This window comes from Hyalella azteca, unplaced genomic scaffold, assembly GCF_000764305.2.
Source record: "Hyalella azteca isolate HAZT.00-mixed unplaced genomic scaffold, Hazt_2.0.2 contig4028, whole genome shotgun sequence".
Lineage (NCBI taxonomy): Eukaryota > Metazoa > Arthropoda > Malacostraca > Amphipoda > Hyalellidae > Hyalella > Hyalella azteca.
In genome coordinates, this window is record NW_025934255.1 from 149823 (window position 1) to 173022 (window position 23200).

A 23200-nucleotide genomic window follows, 5' to 3' on the forward strand; every position below is an offset into this window, starting at 1 on the left:
TCATTTCATTTCTTCGTTGTCGATAAATAGAAAGAGGTAGGAAAATTTAAAAATACGAATGCGCAACGTGATATGGATTAAAAATCAAATATCATTCCAAGATCATGTTACCGCTGTAGGATCGATGCCCAATATTTTTTCCGAAGACAATATAGAAGAAAATTCGATAGAAAGCAGTTCATAAAACGTGGCATAACAAATTAGAAAGCATATAGAACATTAAAAACTTTCTTGTTTCAATTCTGCATAATTTGGTTTCTTGGTTTCTTCTTGGTTCTTAGCATTCGTTAAATTTTGACCGAGGATTTAGCATTGATAAAACATGGCTCTCTTCTGCCTAAAACAATATCCCTAAGGAAACTCTGAGATCTTCAATCTGGCATTAGAGTCGGAAGAGTGGAAATCACTTCGGCAATAAAACATTCGTTCGTCAATAAGACTGAATTCAATAGTAATTCAGAGAATTTCAATTACAGCAATTTCTGAAAACATAAGTGATTTTTACTAGCGACTCAGATCTTCTTAAAGCTCCATCGATCGAATCGAGAAAAAACGTTGAACTCTTTTTCCTCTATGCAAATAATGCGGTGAGCAGACATAGGAAATCCATTACCCAAATCTCAAGATTAATTTTAAAAGGCTGAAGATCAGAAGAGGATATTAAGAGCGCCCCCTAATGGAACTAAAAGTTTTCTCACGTCTTCGATCAAGTCTAAGGAGGAAAGCCATCAATCGTTCGGCAAATGCTCTACTGCGGATGGCATCAAGTGTCGCTCTGTATATTGCGGAGCGCGGCTGACAGTAGCGCTGCTTGACGCTGATTTACGTGAACGTTATTGAACATCAGCAGGAGATTGAAGACGTTGATTCTCGTCGGTTGAGGAAGATTCAACGATTTGGTTAAGAAACACTTTACGTTCTTCTGTCAGAGTAACATTGCTGATAGTTCCAGTGAACAGGATTTCCGTCTTCAAATAAGATATGTGTTTTTAACATAGTTATTCAAAAATGTGCTGATAAAAATGAATGCAACGATTATGGGTTTCCTTAAACCAACTGGAAAATGAGCCTCTAGATAATTTGCTTCACAACAGTTGTTAAAAACTTCTTAAACATGAGAATTTCCATACTTAATTTTTTAACGTATACCAGATAAGGAACTTGTTATCATGTATACCAACGTGTGTGAAATTTTGAACATAAAAACTACCTGTAAAGAACCTTTAATAACATCAACTAACATTCAAAACCTTGTGTGATAGCAAAACCCATTCAAAAACCCCTGAATACAGTATCCAAAATGTAAAAACCAATTACTATGGCAACCATCACGTGAAAACCCAATCACCATGATGGGCGTTGTGACGTGAAGCTTGTACATGATTAAGTACCTACTCAGGCTACTCCTTTTAATCAAGTTCAGAGATTAGTTCGCTCGAGAGACGCCATTGTCCACGCGCAACTGTGGGTACTTCCGCGAGCCGGGCTCGCAAATCACGCAAGTTGGTTCATTAAAGTGTAATTTGGCTCTCCTTGGCCGGGTAATATGGCAAGAAAGTTAATCAGGAAACAAGAGACGTCCTGTGCATTATATAGGTGCAGGCTTATTGTCCATTGGTTGGTATTACAATGAGTTTAGATTATTCATTTGCCTTTCGAGATCACATATGGGATCTAGCTCAAAAATATATATAATAGATTTCCTCTTGGCACATTTGTACAATGAGATTATCAGTCGCTGTAAAAGTTAATATTCTTCATAGCTTCAACTTGCCAGTGATAGAACAATGCGAAAATAGGAACTAATAGGAATGTAGTTACCGAGATAGAGCAGAAAAGAGTTGTAGCGGGGAACCACTAGCACGTACTTTCGTAACTGGACTAATCCAATCTTTCAACCACAATGGCAAAAAATTAGTTATAGGGTACATGTTTATTTTAAGTTATTAGTAATATTGATACCTGACTCATGGTTCAGGTGTGAATTAAGGATACTTGGTATTTTATTGTTACCTTATCGTTAGCAAGCGATAATGAATTGTTAAACAAAAGTAGCTTCAAGAGACACAAAAGAAGCTTGGCCGCTAATTTGCTCTCGGAATGCAGTTTCCTCAAGCTCAAGAGGCACTTAGTATCACTTACGCCGAGACTCTGAAGAATTTTTACCAACTTCTGGCTTGGTTCAGATTAATGATGCTAGTAGGAATGACATGAGACCCCATGCATGCAGTAGCAACTGCCGCACTGTTAACACTTATGTTTCCTGTGCGTACGATGTGAAATAGATCAAGATTTCCTGAAGCGCTTGTAATCCTGCTGCTACTACTACTAGAATAAAAGGCTCGTACGTGTAAAGTTTTCCGATTTACATTAATTGGGTTCGCGTATTTTAAATAAGTTCTTATTCTAAGCAGCTACAGCAAGAAGTGACGGACAATACTTGGTTAGAAATTATTAAAAATGTGTTTAAATACATATACATCAATAAAATGATTCAAAGTGTGTCTCAGTGTACAGATATCAATATCAGAAATTGTTAAAAAAATAGAATTTATACCGTAATTATGAAACATCCGTAGCTTTCAGTGTGCGATTTTCCGAATGAAACAGGTACGTTAAAACCGTTACTATTTAGCGGAGGCGAATGTTGATGGAGTGCAAAGAGCCGCTCTAAGCAAACCTCAAGTTCCAGGCCAGAAATTCAAATTAGCTCTCAGGTCTGGTGAGACGCATACGCAAAAACTCCAGCGGTGGCCGACTTAATGAATTGTTTTTGTGGCTTCCGCGGGAGTTAATTTAATTCTTTTGCGAGAGATAATGGGTTAGACGTCGGAGAAATACAGGGATTTTTTCATCGAGATAATAGGGTAATGAATTTATGCTGCAGACACTCACGGGGCATTTGGTTCAATGATGACCGCGTATCAAAAATATCAAATAATGATATGAACTTATCTCAATATTGTGGGAAACAATGCATGTGATCAATAATGAGATATAACTCTGTTGTATTGATGGAAAGACATGAACTTCCAGTGCAAAAGGTCTTGAACAGACATCTGGTAAATCTGGTAAAAATTATATGGCAGAAAGAATACCTTACATTTCCCAAAACGAGTGAAACGATTGTCAAATTTTTTACATTGTACCACTGTTACGTCCGTATATCATGAAGCCGATGAGCTTAATGTTAGTTTTCTTTAGTTCCAAGAAGCCTAGCAACAAATACATTTTGTTCGACCAAGAGACACATTTTCTTCCCAGAAGAAGTGGGGCGACTTCACAAAAGCCATAGCAATTGTGCGCTTACAGCCGCCAAACAATGCGTGTTGGTCAGTAGATATTGCACTCATACCGAGGAGCCTGGCTTGGGCATTGGGCAGTAAGTCTTGCGTTGGCATCCTTACATATTCCATACCACGGCGGGGGATCCATTACTTGATTGAGGACACCGACCACCCGGCGACTTTGGTTTAGTCCGCCAAGAGTTGCCTGCCCTCGGGCCTGAACCCTCGTATTCTCTCAACAAAAGCGGCTTGATGAAGTGAGCTTTCTTTGGATCTAGCCCCCCTATCGTGATGGATATCCCAGGGTAGGGCGCTGATTTTCCCTAAGATTTTCTTAAGAATTTCCCGAGATTTTCTCAAGATTTTCCAACGATTTTCCTTTGAAGATAGCAGTAGCTATCGTGTAATTTAACGGCAGCCTTTGCACGGGGAAAGTTCAGTTTTTTTAGTTCACTGAAGAGGAGCTGCGAAAATAACATGAAATATTGTTTAGGATGGGAAAACTCGTCGAAAAACTGTTGTATTGTTAAACAAAATCAATCTCTAGCGCCATCGCCTACTAAAAACACTAGACACATATCTTAGATTATCTTTATGCAATAATAACTTGTAATTAAATTAATAATTTATATTTTCGTTTTACGAGCTCGCAATTCATTTAAAATTACGAAGATTATTTGCGATAAAAATTTCGTTCCGGTTTCCTTAATTCCCGTTCCGACAACTTCAATCGTGAAACAATGAGACGAAAATTTCCTCAATTTTAATTATTCTTCTGTCTTAGATGCTTGTGAGAATGGGATGTACTTTGTACATGAATTTGCATTTGGCTGAAACTTTTTTGGTTCACTTGTTTGGTCATTCACATGAAAACTCTTCATTTACCGGACCAATTCGGGCGACCTACACTCAGAAAATTGAATGTGGCAAATTGTCCAGATAGAGACACACATTCTGCACTTAGCAATAATACGCCCTTTTGACCGGTTAAAATTTGGTCAATGTGACCCATACAGGGGCAAAAGTACATCAAAATTTAGATTAATTTTTAATAACTTCTGAAGGCAGCTGAATGTTGATCAAGCTTCGCAATAATTAACTATGTAATAATTAACTATTGTTAATTAGCATGACTCTAAAAAGTGAAGCTGGAGCTTGAAAGCAACATCTTCATCAATTTAATCTTCCGAACGTTGCCTTTTGCAATTAAACTGTAGCTACTTAAGTACCTAAAGCACCAATGTAGCAACGAAAGTAACTTTACCTGCTACATTCATTGAGGTTTGAAAAAAGCATCATGATCGTACACTGAACATGGCATTTTGAAAAAAGTGTTAAATAACATTTGACATCACTTGTACTACTACCCATCGAGAGACTCGATACTATTCAAGTCACTGAATCTCGATACTTCCATCTGTTTTTAATACTTTGATACTATTAAGAAGTTTAAAAAAATCAGTTTATTAAAATAAGTTCAGTTTTGGCATATTTTTTATTGTACATCATTTAGTAAAGCATTGAGATTGTTTCTGAAAAAATCAATAGTTTCTCGAATTAAATCGCTATATCGGATCTTTTGTCATTCTGCGATCGTGTTTAACGCCCAATTGGTGATTTTCTATCAGACGATAACAAAATAATTATTTGAATTCATTGTAGAAATCTTACGTCGGTCCTGAGTGAAAACCGAAATTATTAAACATTTCAATTAACCGATGGACTGAAAATTTAATATTCTAAGTAATAACTTTATTTTTATAATCGTTGAACCTCCAGCTGAGCTCCGTCGGAAATTTAATTAAAATTATTGCGAACTAATCTATGGTAATATATTGAGCATTTATCTGATAAAGCAATTTTTGTGTTTCAGTATATATATATTTATTCAGTCTGAATATTCAAAACAACGATTTAAATCTTGGTATTTTATTCAAATGCATGTGATTTCCCGCTATGAGATAATGAAATTCCTTGTTGTTATAAAACTCGTACTGAAAACAGTTAATTCATATATAGACTACGTCTGAAAACGTATTGAGACGAGAGAACTTCAAAATTCCTCAGTTGTTGAAAATGGAATTTGTGCATTCATAGGAACACAGCAGCAACAGCAAAGTTTTGATAAAATTCAATAACAACTTGGCACGATAAAAAGTCAATAATCTGTTGTCACGATCACGAATAAGTTTTTAATATAGAGAATTATTCAATCATCTCTAACCCTTATTTGCAGAGTAATTTATATTTTTGCGAACGATTTGAATTTCCAAACATTTATTATAATTTTTTCTTCCAGACCAGGATTAAGTGGTATTCTTTCATTACTTTTGATTTCATTGGTCAGATAAAGGCAGAATTTCAAAACCCCTGCGATGTGTTTATTTAGGATGGCCTCAAAGTGTTAATCAAGGATTATTTGAAGTCAAAGGTAAATTCGTGTAGATGGGAATTCCGTAATGGGCTGATGCAAAAGCAGCTTGGGTTATTTTCTAATCATACATTTGCAACTTATTAATTTTTTAGACAAAAAAGAAAAATAGAGTTACAACATGCATCTGAAATCCTAGGTGCATATGTTGCTCCATCACCAGACTCTAAATACCTTCACTATTAAAGAAGGAATTCCTTTATATGATAATTATATTTCTACCTGAATTGTGATTTCTTCGACTATATCACATAGAGTCACTTTATCTAATTACAATATTCTATTAGAGATTTATAGGAAATTTCTTTAGGACGCTATTAATCCACAGAGGTGTAATAGAGCTCACAATAAATCAACCTCATAACACTGAGTGAGTAATCACCGAAAGATGATTCTTAAAATACATTCATTTGAAGTCAGCTACAATAAACCTAAGATTGAATTCGAGTACAAAAATGTCGCATGGATCCTCAGAGCAATGGTCGTCAACGAAAATATCCGAAACCTCATTAATTATCACGGTGACCTTAGGTGTGGGCTGGGCAGAAGCAGGCGGCAAAAATATCCGAGGTCATTGGGAGAAATGGCGTCTATTTCGAGGACGAAAGGCAGTCAGCGAGACGCCGACAAACTCAATTTTAGCTTCAGTGAGACACGCTCTCGCCTCATGGGGCCATACTTTCAAAACTCGCTAAGTGAACGTAAGTACTTACGCTGTTTTCTTGTCTGTAATTGGTGGATTTTGCTTGACAGGTCGTCAATGATTGGCTGATGAACTTACGATCCCTTAACTTTTTTTGAAAGTATGGACCCTGGTCGTTGGGCCAATGAATTAGCAGCAAACCAATGAATTAAAAATGATATGAACAATCGACCCTAATTCAGCTCATAAATTTCCGGTAAGTTCACTTATTGAGAATAAGCAAATCCAAGTTTATTCTAAATTTTAAAATCGCAATAAATTTACCATGGATCCAAATCAGGATAGAAATTGAACAAAAAATATAATATAGAGATATGAATGACAAAGATTAAAATGAATAAATCTAGTGAATTAGTGAAATGAAATTAAATCAACCAATATTAAAAATAATTTATTAGTGAGTAACAAACAACGCTTTACATTAACATTAATTTTTCGAATAATTTTCACCTAACTGAGCAACAATCGCGCGAAACAAAGCGCCGAGAGTCCAACGTAACAGCTGCTTGATATGCCGTCAATCCAGTCCGCAGTGAGGCGTATTCTTGGACTGTTCCAGTAATTAGGAACAATCCAGACCGCAGTGAGGCGTATTCTCGGACTGTTCCAGTAGTCAAGGCCAAGTTTGGTCCTTTGGCTGCAGCTCTGTAATGCTTTAATGGACAAATAGAGACCGTGATTGATGGGCATGAGGGTTCAGAGAAGAAGGCGTATTCTCGGACTGTTCTAGTAATTAGGAACAATCCAGACCGCAGTGAAGCGTATTCTCGGACTGTTCCAGTAATTAGGAACCATTCTCGACGCCCTCCGTCAAATCAAAGGGCTTCTCTACCAATTATTGTGCCCAGGCAAGCGCTCGTCAAGGCCAAGTTTGGTCCTTTGGCTGCAGCTCTGTAATGCTTTAATGGACAAATAGAGACCGTGATTGATGGGCATGAGGGTTCAGAGAAGAAATCGAATTTCAGGTGTAGTTGAAATAGAAATTGAATTTATAGAAAACTTGTTAGTTTTTGGTCAATTGAAAAAAAAACACTATAACACATGTGTTGTAGTGTTGGATAAAAAAGCACATATGTCTCATTATTTTATCTAGAAGAATATTTTTATGTAGAATATAGAAGTTAGCTTACTTGTCTTGTCATGTTTTACTCAATTTGGTATACTATTGTAATGAGTCAATGAACTGTCTTGTAAACCAGTCCGAAACATATAAGATAATGTCTCATCCCTTTCAGAAAAATCCACTGATAACCATTGTTTCTTTAATCAAGCGTCGAAATTTAACGTAAAGTAATACATAGAGCAAGTTTAATTAAGGAGGATGTCATTTGTATTCAAAACTTCTTTGGTGTTTAGTGTCTCCAGTTATCTGATAATTGGTACATTGAAGCTAAAAGTTCAAATCGCATCCACGTTGACAATGTACTCAGCGGTGCTCACAAAAGGCTTAGCTTTGCTAACGCTCCAGGATCCAGGGCTCAAACGGACAGCAGAATTTCAATTTGCTCGGGGATAATTGAGCATGGACACTTTACTGTTGTTGGTCCTGTCTCGTATTGCATCTTTTTAATTTCACGTGTTTTGTTATTTAATAACAAAGATAGCAAAATATTTGGTTAATCCTTTGTGTTCGAGACATAGAATTACGAAGCCCCTGAGATCCTAGATTTTTATGATCGACCTAAATTCGTAGCTCACTGAAAATAAATGAGTTGGTAATTAAATTGAGTTCTGTTATTATTATGTGTAACATATCCTAGGCATTAAATTTATTCTAATTTTGATAGATGCAACTTACTGCAAGATAAAATGTTATCCCAGTAGGAGGAAGCCTCCTAATTCGAACCCTTTTTAGGACCATGACTCTGAGGACTGTGAAAATTTTCGACTACGAGTGTAAGAGAAAATATCCCTAGATAATACACTTAATAGGGCCATGACCATGAGGACAATTTTTATGCATTTTATCTGCTGCTTCCAATTTACAGCTAAAGCATTTGAATCTCAAGCTAGAAAAAAGCCTCAGAATGTCGCATTGAAATCTTTGTTTACTATCGCGACGCTGTTTATGAGGCTTTCGCCGTAGTGCGTTCACTGACCACGTGAGTGTTAAAGATGCCTTGCTTTTCCACAGCTCCACCCAACGCAACACCTCAGAGACTCGTTAGAGAGCACCGTTACCCTCATCCCGCCGTGCTTCTTCCAACCTACCCCCGACCTTACCCTCACTCCTGCCACGAATATTTCTGTCTGGCGATAAACATTCTTATAATGATATACTGTCTATCTTCTTCCCTACGCCATCTTCACCCTCACCCCTGCCACGAATATTTCTGTCTTATGATAACGATTCTTCGAATCATACTGTCTATTTTTTCCAAACCCAGCCTTACCCTTACTCCTGCCGTGAATATTTCTGTTTTATAACGATTCTTATAATCATGCTGTCTATCATCTTACCTACCCCAACCTTTTCCCCACTCCTGCCGTGAATATTTCTGTTTTATAATGATTCTTATAATCATGCTGTCTATCATCTTCCCTGCCCCAACCTTTTCTCCACTCCTGCCGTGAATATTTCTGGCTTAAGATGATTCATCTAATCGAAAATGTTGGTCATCTACCGCCTCCGCTGACACGAAACTCTTTACTTCTCTTTACAAAATTCTCTCAAATTTAGCCTTGTGACATTTAGAAACAACTGCTTGATAACTCGTAGCATTCAACAACATTTCATTCATTAATTGCTTATTTATCCGTAATCTAACACACACAATAACTATATTATTATTATATTATATTGCAACTATATAATCTCCTCAATTTGTATTATTATTGTAATAACACAGATGGCGTATTATATTTTGTTTAATTTAGAATTGTTGACACTTTCAGAACCTTTTCGGTATTCAATCTTTATAAATGTTTTATCAGTGAACGAAAACACCTGAAACAGCTATCACTCATTGATGAGAGCGTGCGATAAGAATATTTTTCTCTCTAATCCCCAAAACAATAATTTTTGAAAGGTCTTCCGCCTCTCAACAAAAAATTTTTCTTGACTCACTCCACGACCTCTCGATCAGTCATTAGTTAGACGCGTCGCTAACCAGTTCGTGCTTCCCTCACTATAGTTCCCTCAGTAGAGAGCAACTCAGCTTTATGACGGACAGCTGAGCCCAGCTTCCATATTGTTGCTCGAGATCAATCACTGGACACAACAATGCAGATAACGTTACAACATTATTTTACGATGCAGGTATCAATAGAATTATGTTTGCGGAAATTGGTTAGCCAGCAAAATTGAATATGAAACTGTAACTCAGGTATCTAGGTGTATCCAAACATTTTCTTTTTATTTCTCCTTAGTATTAAAGAGTTGGAATATGTAATGAGTTCTAACGAATGGGTTTGATATTAATTCGTTGACGGTAACGTCTACCGTGTTCAGTTTGGGTTTATTAGGCTAGGTCCAGTTTCCAAAGTTTATTGAAGTAGAGTTGCAGAATAGAAGAGGAAAGTTTTCCTAGAAATAAACTCAAATTTAAATACCTTATTACAACACAAATAATAAAATCTGAGAATTGCAACAAAATTCTAAACATGTTTCTCACTGCTATTCTTTTACAGTATAGACAACCTAAACGCTTGCCTATTGAGCACAAGCGGCTGGTTTCAATAAGGATTAACCATTGATCAAAACCTAAGATAGGCCCTTCCAATTGTTAGGTTGATGTTGTCAGATAATCTGTTACGAAATTCTTAAAGCCAAAAATCATTGCAGTTTACTAACAAAATAAATTAATAAATACAGAAACAATTTTCGTAGTCGGAGCATCAAGAGATAACTGTAGGTATGTATTGCTTCCAGGATAGTGGAAAGCACGGATCAATTCCCCTTTCTCCTCGAACATCATAAGGTAGCACATATGTGCCTCGGTCCCCTCTCTTCAGCCTTTCTGAAGACCGGCGCTTTGGCCTCTTCATCAAAGGAAGTCTGTTGACGCTATCTCAAAATTTATTTGGAACTGCGTTCGTTCTTATTGGAAGTTAAATCAACTATTTATTTCCATAAAGGGAGAATTCGTTTGCAAGTTATCGGTATGCAAACGCATGGTGGATTTCATTTTGAGAAGTTTTAAGTTCCGTCATGAAATTTATTTTAAATTTTTTTTATTTTGAAAGTCAACTGCTAAATCATTTAATGCTTAACGGTAAAGAATGGTTAATTTTTTACTTTCAGTTGACGTTTATCGATAATTCAAAAACGATTTATTTGCTTCTAAGAAAAATGATTCCTTCAGTTCAATGAAAATATTTAAACAAACCTTTATTTCGGAAATCCAATTGATTTCTTCAGGTCATCAAGAATAAATCAATAATAATAAATCACTGGTCATTAACTATTTTTGACTGAATGAGATAGATGCCTCTCCATTGCATTCTGAACTTTTCAGTGAAAATCGTCGAGGTTGTGACAGACAAAGAGCGATAACTGGAACTTCTGTGCACTTTTTACGTGCCTGACACCTGACAGCCTTCATATCTGCAACATGTCAGAATCGTCCAAAGTTCGTTGTTCGCCCAACTTCCTATAAAAAGGGTCTTAAAAATCTGGGCAATCCTCTTCCTCAATCAGTGGACGCAGCTGCTGCGCAAGAAATCCTCCATAAAAAATGTGGGCAAGCAAAAACTGTCAATGGGAGAACTCCAACTCAAACGCGTTAAAGTTGCTCTGCCCTATGGCTCTAGCTGTTGGGCTGACATTGCCCATACACCCGCGCCTCTTCTTCCATTTGGTCAGGGGCATTTCCTTGCCTCCACTCTTAAGCTTCACCGCCCCTTCCCTGGCGCATTAGACACTGGGCTTGTAAGGCAGCTGTCTCCCTCTCTGACAAGGATTTGTAGTCTGGGTATCAAAAGTCTCACCACCAAAGCTTTTGGCATAGCCTCAGGAGTACACGTTATAAAATTGGGGAATTTTTATCCTGGTCTCCAGTGTAACCAACTACGAAACATTTCAGACAACTATTGCTTCATAATGAGATTATATAATTTCTCACCGTCTGCTTTAGTACAAATTCGCCTTTAGACAACAAAATCTCAATCTTTTTTGTTTTCTATCTTTTTCGCAACAAAATACACCTGAGAATGTCGAAAATATAATATAATTTATTAGTTATATTCAGTCGAAGATAATTTTAGATAGATCGTTCTTCCTTGCAATTAACGGAACTCTGAAAATAGCCGCAAAAAGCTCACAAGGCCACTAAACCGTAACAATATACATGCTTTTGTTCCGTGCTCTGCGATGAGCAATATGCTTATATGAGTGCATATTAACACCATATTGTCTGCATTATATGCTGCCATGGACTAAATTACAATGGCCAACCGTTGCAGCTCGAGAACATTTTTTTCTCACTTCAGTAGAAGAGGGATAAACGAAATTATTTTTTGCTTGATTTTTTGGAACAAAAACTGCACAAAGATAAATGAGTAAATACTTCTACCTGAAGCCCGGGTTGTAACAAGAAAGGTTGCAATAAAACGCAATGAGTCGGGTTTCCTTTACAGCGTCGTAACAGTTATGAACGGCTTCAACGATGTTTAAAATTTTTACATTTCTGATATAGCGACATAAACATGAGATTTTAACAAAATTTCCAGCTGAGATCTCACTAAAAGTGCCTTTTTATAGTGCAATATATTTCGCAGAGGTTACTATCTAGAGAATATTGTCTTGCCAATACATCTTCAACAGGCTAATACCAGGACATACTACATACTTCTACGAATAACTGTTCTGAAAAGAGCCTTTCGAAATGCGAGAAGACCTTGGATACGAAAAAAAACGCATCGATGCGAATGCCATGAATGCTTTTACATGCCACCAGCGAGGCTGCGATTGCAGTTCAATGTCAGTATTGCGATCGTTCGATTGCAAGTGAATGCTGTATTTCTTGAGGAATTGATCGTTTACTCGTCCCAAACGGCAAGGCTGAGAAGGGTTTATGTCTTCCGAAACATGTTGATGTCTCACAAAGGAAGTGCGTGAGTTTTTCCCGATACATTTGCCCTCCAAAAAAGTCCTGCCTAAAGTCTTTACAATTTCACCTGCAAACTTTCAAAGCTTTTCAACTTTCAAAAGCCGTTTTTAAGCTAAAATACAACATATTGGGTGTTTTCACAGACGTCGAGGTCCTCCGAAGCAAGTATAGACCATTCATTAAACATTTGGCCTTGTTGCTGCGTCCGGATGTACTTTGAGCGCTTCTTTACAGCGCATGGAATATGATTACTTGAATTGATTGCTCGATGTCATGAATGGAAGATTTCTTCCATATTTGTTTGCATTGCAGCACACAGGCTTTGACTTTTATCTAAGCTAAAGAATTTCTAAGTTTTAAATTTTGACTCGTAAATTTTGTTCTATTATTATTTGTAATATTTATTATGATTATTTTTAAACGGAAACAATTTCTAAAACTACCTCATATAAGCAACATCGATCGTGGTTAATGTAAATGCATCAAAATTAGGCCATAAAATAACAGCATATGTATTGAGATTTTACCTTTTAGCAAAAATCCACGGAGAAGCAAACAAATATTTAAGTTATTCTTCGAAATTTAAAATCTAGCACTTCAACCCGACATTCAAACCATAAGTCATCGATAAATAGAGCATTTCTTTTATATTATTAGATAATAGCAAAATATCAAGATTCGAAGCTCCCTACTATACGTCAATAGCTATTGTTTCAACTCCTACATATTCATCACCATATTTTATTATTGCAAGCCTACTGCAATATCCGAATTTCTAACTTTCATTTTCACCGTTAATCGACAGTTGAGCTGCTCTCATAATATTAATATAAAATATCACAACAAAATAATATAATCATATGTAGCAGAATAGAATCGCAAGGGAAGACTGCCTCTTATATTAGGGAACTTAGCTGTAGCTCTGATCAACGAAGTCGACAGACATGGAGATTTGGACTCTGGCTTTATGTACAGACTGTCAACAAGACGGCTCTCTGACACGAGATTGGCTCTGCTCTTTGCAGAGAACGCTTCTGCTCACTGCAGATAACCATCTGGCTCATTGCAGAGACTGTGTCTGCTTATTACAGAGACCTCTTCCACTCATAGCAGAGAATATGTCTGCTCATTGCAGAGACTGTGTCTGCTTATTACAGAGACCTCTTCCACGCATAGCAGAGAATATGTCTGCTCATTGCAGAGACTGTGTCTGCTTATTACAGAGACCTCTTCCACTCATAGCAGAGAATGTGTCTGCTCATTGCAGAGACTGTGTCCTGTCTCTTATACACATCTAGATGTGTATAAGAGACAGACTTAGTACAGGTTCGTCGTAACAGACGAATACTCGACCCAACAAAATTGTAAAATAAACAAACAAAGCCTTTAAATTCCAGCTATTGAAAGTTAAATCATCTGACTGTCAAATTTTTCAATGGTGGACATTTATAAATACTGAAACAATAAACCACACACCCCAGAAATAGGTAGGTAGCGAAATTATAGTCAAGTTGTTGCAGTCTCGAGCTAAAATAAGTTGCAGGCCGACACCACCAGAGTAATACTTATTCTATGGGAAGAAAGATACAATAGCTTTAAACGCATGCAAACAGTCGACCTACAAAGATTTTGATTAATATTCAATCTATATCACACTGTTTCACAAGTTTTTAGCAACCTCTTGAACTCACCTTAAAATCTTTTGCGACTATGCGGTAAACACTTTTAATAGGCAAATAAGAAGCCGTGCATATAAGGGAAAATTATGAAAGTAGGACGATAGGCAGACTTAGAAGCAATGATAAATTTAGCTGGAAGAACTCAGTTCATCCTATCTAGGTAGGAATATATATCGAGAAATTGTACTCAAGTTTATAAGCCTACGGCTAAGGTGGTTATACCACAGTAAAGGGCAATGCCCAAGATTAAGTCGGTGTCTGCCTCCTAAGTAAAGTAAGAGCGAACATGAATTTAAACTTAAATAAACATAACGAAAACTGAGAGTGATCACTCTAACAAAAATTAGAATTAAGAAGGTATGTCGTTAAATACAGACTGCCGATGTGCGTCCAAGAAGATCAGTGCTTTCACCATCAAGTTACAATGCCCACTCTGCTATTTACAAACCCATGCCTAACGATAGGTATGGAGAAAAAGAATCCAAAATGTCGCAACTTAAGAACATCGGAAATTTCCAACAGTCTTTGCGCACCCTGCGCTCTCCCACATCATTCTCCACGCGCCATTTATTTTCCTGAAGTCTTTTCTCATTTGCGATATCATCTCATTAGCACTCTCTTCTCATTAGCAGTCTCTTATCTAAACCTTATTCTACTTTGAACTATAATTCTGAACGGAATTCTCGTATTTCCGTTTGAAACTTTTGGTGCTCATACAACCTTCTCATCTCTTCTCATCTCTTTTTCAATTTTTCTTTTCAGTTTGGAGTTAATTATTCTCTCTGTTACATGTTGGCAGACCTTCTTGCATCTTTACAATGTTTTAAAGTTGTTTGTAGTTTTAGTTTCTGTTAAATATTTTGTATCTGTCGTTGTCGATCGTGTTTCTTAATTAACACTTTTACATTGTGCTCCTTTCTTTTCATTTTTTTATTCAAGAGTGTAACTCTCATACCATTTTGAACAATTTTTACTATCCAATATCGACCTAGTATCATTCTTACCTCTTTTTACATTCTCTCTTCCTCAGGCCAAGCGTCCTTTTTCCTTTCGCTCTTTCTTCGTTTGCACCTTTCTCTTGTATTCCAAGCTTCAGTTTCTTTGTCACATTTTCACACTTCCATCCTCAGTTCCTTAGTGGCAATTTCCCAATTCCCTTTTTCGTTCCTTCGTTGCATTTTTATAATCCCATCTCAAGTTTTCTGTGTGGCATTTTCATAATGACGCGACCATCACGCAGCGCTCTGGTATTTATGAAAGTGTGCATCAGGCACGACACCTCAAAATTCAAACCCTAAAAGCGGCTTTACGGGCGACCCTTGAGGGATTTGATCCATCGACGTCTCGAGGTAACACACTTTCAAGGTTTACGTCTAGAATTTTACCGTCGTATTCCGCTCAAAACATCGAACGCGTGAATTTAAATCGAATTTCTCCAGGACAATCCACGCTGAGTGTTATTTTTTGATGAGTGTTAGCGAATATGTCTAACAATGTTCAAGAATAGAAGCGGCAAATATTGGTATTAGAAATACAGTAATAAACGAATTAGTTTACTATTCAAATCCTTGTCTGAAAAGAGCAATGATTTCAAGATGGAATTCCTTTTCTGAAATGGGCAATTATAATTCCCCCATTGAAATTGCAAACAGAATAAGACGATTAAATCCCGAGTATATTCCCTTAAGGGGCTTTAGAACAACCAGAGAACTCCATTAAAGTCGAACAGCGGTGACTATGAAATTCAACTTCCGAACTCCTGCTAAATGCATGGTCGACTTGACCCAAACTATTCCATTTTGTAGTATTTATCCGGTCTAACGTTCTCAATACTGTCATGGCGGTTAAGATAATAACATCAATACAAATTGATTGATCATTCATGAACACACGTCTTTTACACTAAATACAATTAATGAAATCACTAGAAGCTAAAACTCACTAACAGCTATACTGAAATTCAAAGTAGGGGTGCAACAGAGATTGATGGTTTAATATGTTGAATATTTAATAATTTTCATATATAATTGCAAAACACTATATTAAACATTAAATATTTCCTTGGAAATAACCGGTAAAACACTGCGATTGTCACGCATTCCTCTCAAGTGAGCTCTAAAAAATTCATACGTCTGTAAAAAGATCGAGAGCGTGTGGCGAATAAATGCAATCATTGTACATCGCGCACTTTAGTTTTTATTTGAATACGAGTGAGGTACGCTGGACTTGAATGTTATTGTTATTGCCCTAAATATATAATATCAGATATTTAAATTCTGAAATCCTGATATTTAATAAAGAATACAAACCAGAAAGCGTAATGAATTCCTGGGAGAATTCATTACAATTCGTAATTAATTCTTTCGCTTTATATTTAAAAAAAAATATTTCCCTAAAGCGTATATTTGTATTGAAAAGATATAAGAGAGATCTGTGGTTTTTCGGGCACACACTGAGGTAAATTAATGGGTCATATTGTCCGCATAGTTACACAGTCTGTGCACATACCACTGATATGCCCATTTGCTGGCCAAACTTAATCATGGTGGCCCTCATAAACAAATAAATGCTTGGACAACCGTTTACTTATTTTTCTGAGTATATTTTGGAATTATGATACACGTGGCGCGTGCCGGGAAAATAATGTATTTATTAACTATAATGCAACATAAAGAAAAAAGCTTGGACAAACGTTTACTTATTTCTCTGACTATATTATTGGAATTATGGTAGACGTGGCACGTGCCGGAAAAATAATGTATTTATTAACTATAATGCAACATAATAAAATATCATTATAAAAAATTTACATTAGAGGAATGACAAATAGTTTAAATTTGTTCATTCAAGTTTCCTTTTGCCATATTTTCATGGCGAGTTTCTGCTCCGCTTCTAAAATAGTTTGCACAAGACAGGAGATGAAAGTTTCAATTTGTCGACAAGTCGCTCGGCTTACAGAGCAGAATTTCTCGTGCTCTTGACAGGCAAGTGGAGTGGAATTTAACGTTCCTAGAGAGAGTCGATACGTCTCTTGTGAAACTTAGTGTAATGTCTTTTATAAAAAAATAAACTAACAATTATTTTATGAAGCTTCATGGGATTTATGAACGATTGACGCAGCGCGCGCTCTAATAGACTGTAATATTGTGATGAAATCAATTTTCGAGTGGTCTGAATATTTTTTTCATGGTGATATTAATATTAATATATATTTTATATTAATAATATTTATTAATATTAATATATATTAATATATCCTAGTGATATTAATATTTCCTGGTGATATTAATTATCGAGGGGTCTGAATTTTTTTCAGGCCCCTTTTTTTCATGAAGCACCGCTTAACTGAATTTTACAAGGAAGAATTGTTCTAAATATTTTTAATTATATAATTCACATTTGTTGATACGGAAGTCTTACGTGGCAGCAAGGAGTTGAATGTCTCATTATAGGGCGAGTGAAATGTCATCCTGTTGACATTTATAGGTCTGGGAGAGAGTCCTGTGTTTTATCTCTTTATGCGTTGACATTTAGACCATTAAACAACGAAAAAGAATAAATTTTTAACTACATCACTTCAATTTTTACAATCCATGACTATCCGGTACGATAATTAGTTTAGTTAATTTTAAAATATTCAACAATTTTGTTGTGTAATAGACTGAATCGCGATTCATCAATGTAACGTCAAGTATTTGAACTTGAACAAATATTTACGCATGATCCAATTTTTTAATTTGAGTTTTTTTTGTTAAAAAATATTTTTAAAAATATCTTCAAGCAGCAACGAAATTATCTAAAATGTTCACTTATTAAATAGAAGCTCGATATGAACTTAAAATGTTAAGAGACACATTATAACCAGCACTAAATTCGGTTCTACGGTCATGTGTTGTCGAGCGCAAATACAGATTTTTAATTTTATGCAATTCATGCATATTGCTGAATAAAACTGTAAGATATGTGTCAAGTAAATATATGCTAGCTTTTTTTTATCTTATATAAAAAATGTTTTTTGTTTAGGTTATTAAGCTATTGAAACTTTCAATTTTCTGAAAAATCTAAAAATATTGAGAACTGCTGCGCAAAAAAAATTGTTTAAGCCATTGGTTAATCAGGTCTGAAAATTTTGAATGATTTTCCTTGTTACCTTGTTCCAACTCACTCATTTTTGCGCATTCAAAGTAAACCAAATTATTTACTCAATCAATATGAATAGACTGCAAAATAAATTTTTAATGCGATATTATCATAATATGATAATATCGATATGATAATATATGATAATATCGATATTATCTTAATATGATAATATCGCTATTTTATATGATAATATATGATATGATAATATCGATATTATCATAATATGATAATACATTCAATATTAAGAAAATTTAAAGTTGTTCTGGAAGCCGATCAAAATTCTCAGAAATATTTTGAATTGCGCTGTGATTAAAGACTTTTCAAAGCTCCAAAGGCAGCCATTTGTTTGAATTTTGAAAAGGGACTCTTTCACAATTTTAGATTTTTTTAAATACTGCTTGTGAACGATAATTTAATTAATGTTACGGAAATTTAAGATTCCTGCCAGGGAAAGCTTGGCGGATCACTTGAAATTAATTAAGTTGAACATTTTTGGTTAAATTTAGTTCGAATTAGAGGTTAACCCGAATATACACTAATCTATTCTGATCTAAAATTACCTTTGCACCGAGGCACCGATAACATTTTTAGTCAACATTATTGGCAGACCAAGCGAGCAATATCTCGAGGTATTATAGCTAGCTTTAAAATGTGTCACGACATATTGCACATTTTAGGTGCCGTTGCACTGAGCTATATGGCACAGACCCACGAGATTTGCTGCAAGCTTCACCCTAATGACTCAGTTACGCAGACAACTCACGACTGGAATTAGCGACAGTTAGCGTCGATTTGTGCCAAACGAGCTTGCTTTACAGTCATGGAACGTCAAGCTGCTGCACGGTATAGCTTTCAACATTATTAAAATTTGAATTACGACTCCAGTACTGCGACACTCCAGGTTCCAACACGACGTAGCTTGAAAAATCCGAAAAACTTCAATGATGCTGCTCTCTTATAAATAATCTTTATTAGAAACTGTTGTTCAACGTAGCTTTCGAAATTCTGAGAAGTTGATTGAAGTTTCTCGCCTAAAATTTTAGGTGCACTAACTGCTTTTAGGTGCACTAACAACCGTTCATCGTCGTTAAAACCGATCATTAACATAATAATCCGAGTAACTTTCGTGTATTCTGCTTCCGAACAATGGATTCAGTTTTTGAAGCTTTGCATAAACTTTCATCAAATGAACTTTTGAATAGTCGCTTCTTGGAGCAAGAACTTTGCCATAATCTAATCCTTTCAAAATTTGTACGATTTCCAACATATATGTGATACACAGCACAGTTCTTAATCATCCTCAAAACAGCTAGTCACCCATAAGACACATATCCATCATGTAAATAAGACATTCGTTAGGTTGTAATCACAATTTCCTCGGCCTTTGTTCGTTTCTTTTCCAATCTGCTGAGGCACAAAGACCGGGCTGGTGAAGAGTCTGCCGGCATATCAGCCTTCATGGAGGCGTAATAGACCTTCATTGCTCCCACTCTCTTTATGGCTGAGGTTTCATCAATGAATTCTCAGTGCATGCAGCGGTGCCTGCTGTGTGCTCCAGTTATAATTTTCAAGACACAAAGCAATGAAAGTTCTTGCCCTCTCTTATGAAACGCTAGCGAATTTGTTCCTAGAAACAGTTTACATCATTCACTTCATCACTTACAGCTACGTTCTGATACGCAATTTCAGTTGATTTTATTAGAATTGTTTCTCTAATAAACATGAAAATTCGATATGAAATTGCATTCGCTTCAAAAACAACAGCCTCGCGGCCAGAGAAGTGCACATTTCTCATGCCTCGATATGAAACCTCGAAATCTCATCACATCAACGGTTATCTCGCTCTTTGTGTTGTACCTCTTGGTTGTTTGAACAGGCCTCCTAATAAGACAAAGATGGTCCTTCCACAGCAAGGCATCTGAATCTTGCCCAAGACTGCATCGATTCAACCAAGAGTCACTTTTTTACTGGTAGAAAAAAGCCTTCGTGAGCAAAACGCTAAATGTATTGACAAAGAACGTTCAAGAACAAAGTTGGTTTGTCTTTAGTGCATAGTTGGGCCAAGTTTGGAGGAAAAGAGAGGAGGGCTCTTCAGAGGTCCTCAATATTGAGTTTCATTGATGGCTATCTTGACTAAGACAAACCAAAGTATTTCGTTTCAACTTTGGCAATTAAGGCAAAATAAAGGAAATGATTCGATTTTCAACTAGGCGGTTGACAGAACATTGTGCACCGAGTGGAAATGAAGCAAGTTTCATCCAAGAATAATGCGGATTTTTGCGAACAGTAGTGGAATCAAACAGAAAACGAGCTTGCATGTAACTGCATTAACTGTTATTAAAAAGTGATTGGCATTTGTTGGTTTCAACTTTTACCGGGATTTGAACATGCTTAATGCTGCGATTCAGCGAAAAATTCGTCGGCTTGAGCATGCAAGATCATAATGCCAATATACGAGAACTAGCAACAGACATTTAATCTTGAATTTCGGTTCTTTGCAGTACCTGATTTTCAATTATAAGAGCTCTGACATCGCGTCTTTAATGAGAAAGATTACATATCACATATCATTAATTGTTTGCAACAATTGGTCTTACAATTACCATTATTCTTAGACAACAGAAATATTCGGAGTTGGTGAACATTGCGAACTTCATTACATCATATCACCGCGACTGGATGCGGCATTTATTGCTGAAAGGTTTTTTAAAAAAATCTAAGCATGATAATTGACACGTGTCTTGGAAATGTTTTTCAATTAATTGTCGTTACTGAAATTTCTCAACCGCAAATACGAATTAACTCACTCGGCTTAAGCTTTATCTCTCCTCGGATAATTCGTCATCATTAAAGGCGTTAATGAACTCAACTAGAAGCATCAACATTTATCACACCTCTAAACTTTCAGACAACTTGCAGCCTATCGGCTTTAATTATTATTTGTTCATATTAGAATGCACAGGCTATCAAATCGGCCATTTCTGTGGGCGATTGCTCACGTGTATTTTTATTGATTCTATTAGCAGTCTTTATTTGATGAAAAAACTATAATTGAAACTACCACACCAGTTCTACGCTATGAAGGCCACGATAATAAATATCATCCTGGTAGAACACGATCATCAAAAGATACAGAAGATTGTCCGTCACATTAAAGCTGCCACAATAATCGCGATTAGCAATAATATGTTATATATAGAATAAGTTCACTCACTCCGCCGCCGCCTGAATAAGTTCAAATACTCAGTTGAGGAGTAATTGTATGTATTGAAAATGTATTTAGAATGTATGAAAAAAATTATACATATACCATCACTTCCTTTTTTACTTCATATCAAATTCCGATTTAAACAATATGCAAGCGTAAATAATTAAATACATTCTCATTTTTAATTCTGCCCATCTCGTCGTGTAATGCCATGGGACTCATCATTAAAATTTTAAATCCACGTAAAATCGCGGCAGGATAATTATGGATGGCCGCTCAAATAGGCTCTATTTATAATGAAAGTACCAGGCTTTGAACGTACGCAAAAAAACTTTATGTTTTGTTTGAAGTCGGGGAAATAAATTAATTCAGGTTTGATTTTCAAAATATAGAAGCTTGCATGAAACACGCAACGTATCTTCACTTGATTCACATCTGTGGACGACTCATTTTACATCACAACATAGCAACTTTCCGGTTCAAAAATTGAGAATTTAACCCTTCCTATCTATGACGCTCAGATTACACAAATTCAAAACTCACAAAAATGAAATTATAAATTATTATTATTATAATGCCGGATTATTATAATGCTGGATGATAAAAATCTCGCTATACATCACAAACTCGTTCTTTTTAGTCATTATTGAACGTTCACAAAGAAATATTATTTCCGAAATTCCTTTCAAAAGTGATGGCATGCCTGCTTTTAATGAAAAGAAAACAATTCCTATGGCGGCCAGGATATTAATTGTGGCTGCAAACAACTCCCCTCTTCCAACATCAAACTCCAGAGCCCTCATACGAGGGGAAGAGATATCCTGTCTGCCGTTTGATGTGTGAGCTTCGAGATGACGTTCATTTTTTCGCAAAATTTGGTATATTTTCGTTTACCGGAAGTGTTCCATTGGGATCACGAAATTAATTGTGGTCGCAAACAGCCCTTCTCTCCCAATATATCAAACTCCAGTTTGCTGACGCGGTGGGAGAAAATATTTGTCTATCCCATTTATACTGAACTTCGAAATGAAGTTCTTTTTCTCGCGAAATTCGGCACTTACGGTACTCATTCCATTGGACTCACGCCTTAAATGTTCAGTTATCGGCACCGTTTTTTTTACATTTTTTATAGGAGTGCATGAATTCCGTAGCGAGGTTCGGGCTTGAACTTCTATTATTTGTCTGTGCATTTTATTTTTCTTTAAATGATTTCACGCTAGACCCACGTGCATAAACCGACTCAAAGGCTTTGAAATTTCATTAAAAATACTCGAATGGAAAATATTCCATCTCTCATTCTCTTCGTAATACAATTTACGTCTTTTAAAATAACAGAGTGTTTCATATGACGTTGGATAAAAAACTTGTGTGTTTGATAAAAAAACTTGAATATACTGAACTTGAATTCATTCATTACATCATTCAAACATGCGTGACATTTTCCCGCAGCTCTGATGGCCGGAGAACTTCATGTTGAAACAATTGTTCGTGCCGACAAGAAGAAAATTAAATTGCAATGCCCACTAGGGGCCTTCGTTAGCTTGAGTGGCATGACGGCAACAGAAGCAAGCGGTGTATGATTTATTTTCGAATATGAGTAATTATTTATTCTAATATCAGTTCTTTGGAGAGTCCCATGCTCAAGGGGCGCAAAAAACATATTTTCATGTGTCATTGTTCTTGCAAAAATTATAAGTCA

The 23200-nt window shown here is 36.1% G+C and overlaps 1 protein-coding gene across 1 annotated transcript in view; it reads right to left on the bottom strand.

Annotated features, from left to right (window-relative positions):
• The window catches only part of LOC108680595, a 45226-nt gene that overhangs the window by 18087 nt on the left and 3939 nt on the right, over positions 1-23200 (bottom strand). The window lies entirely within an intron of this gene.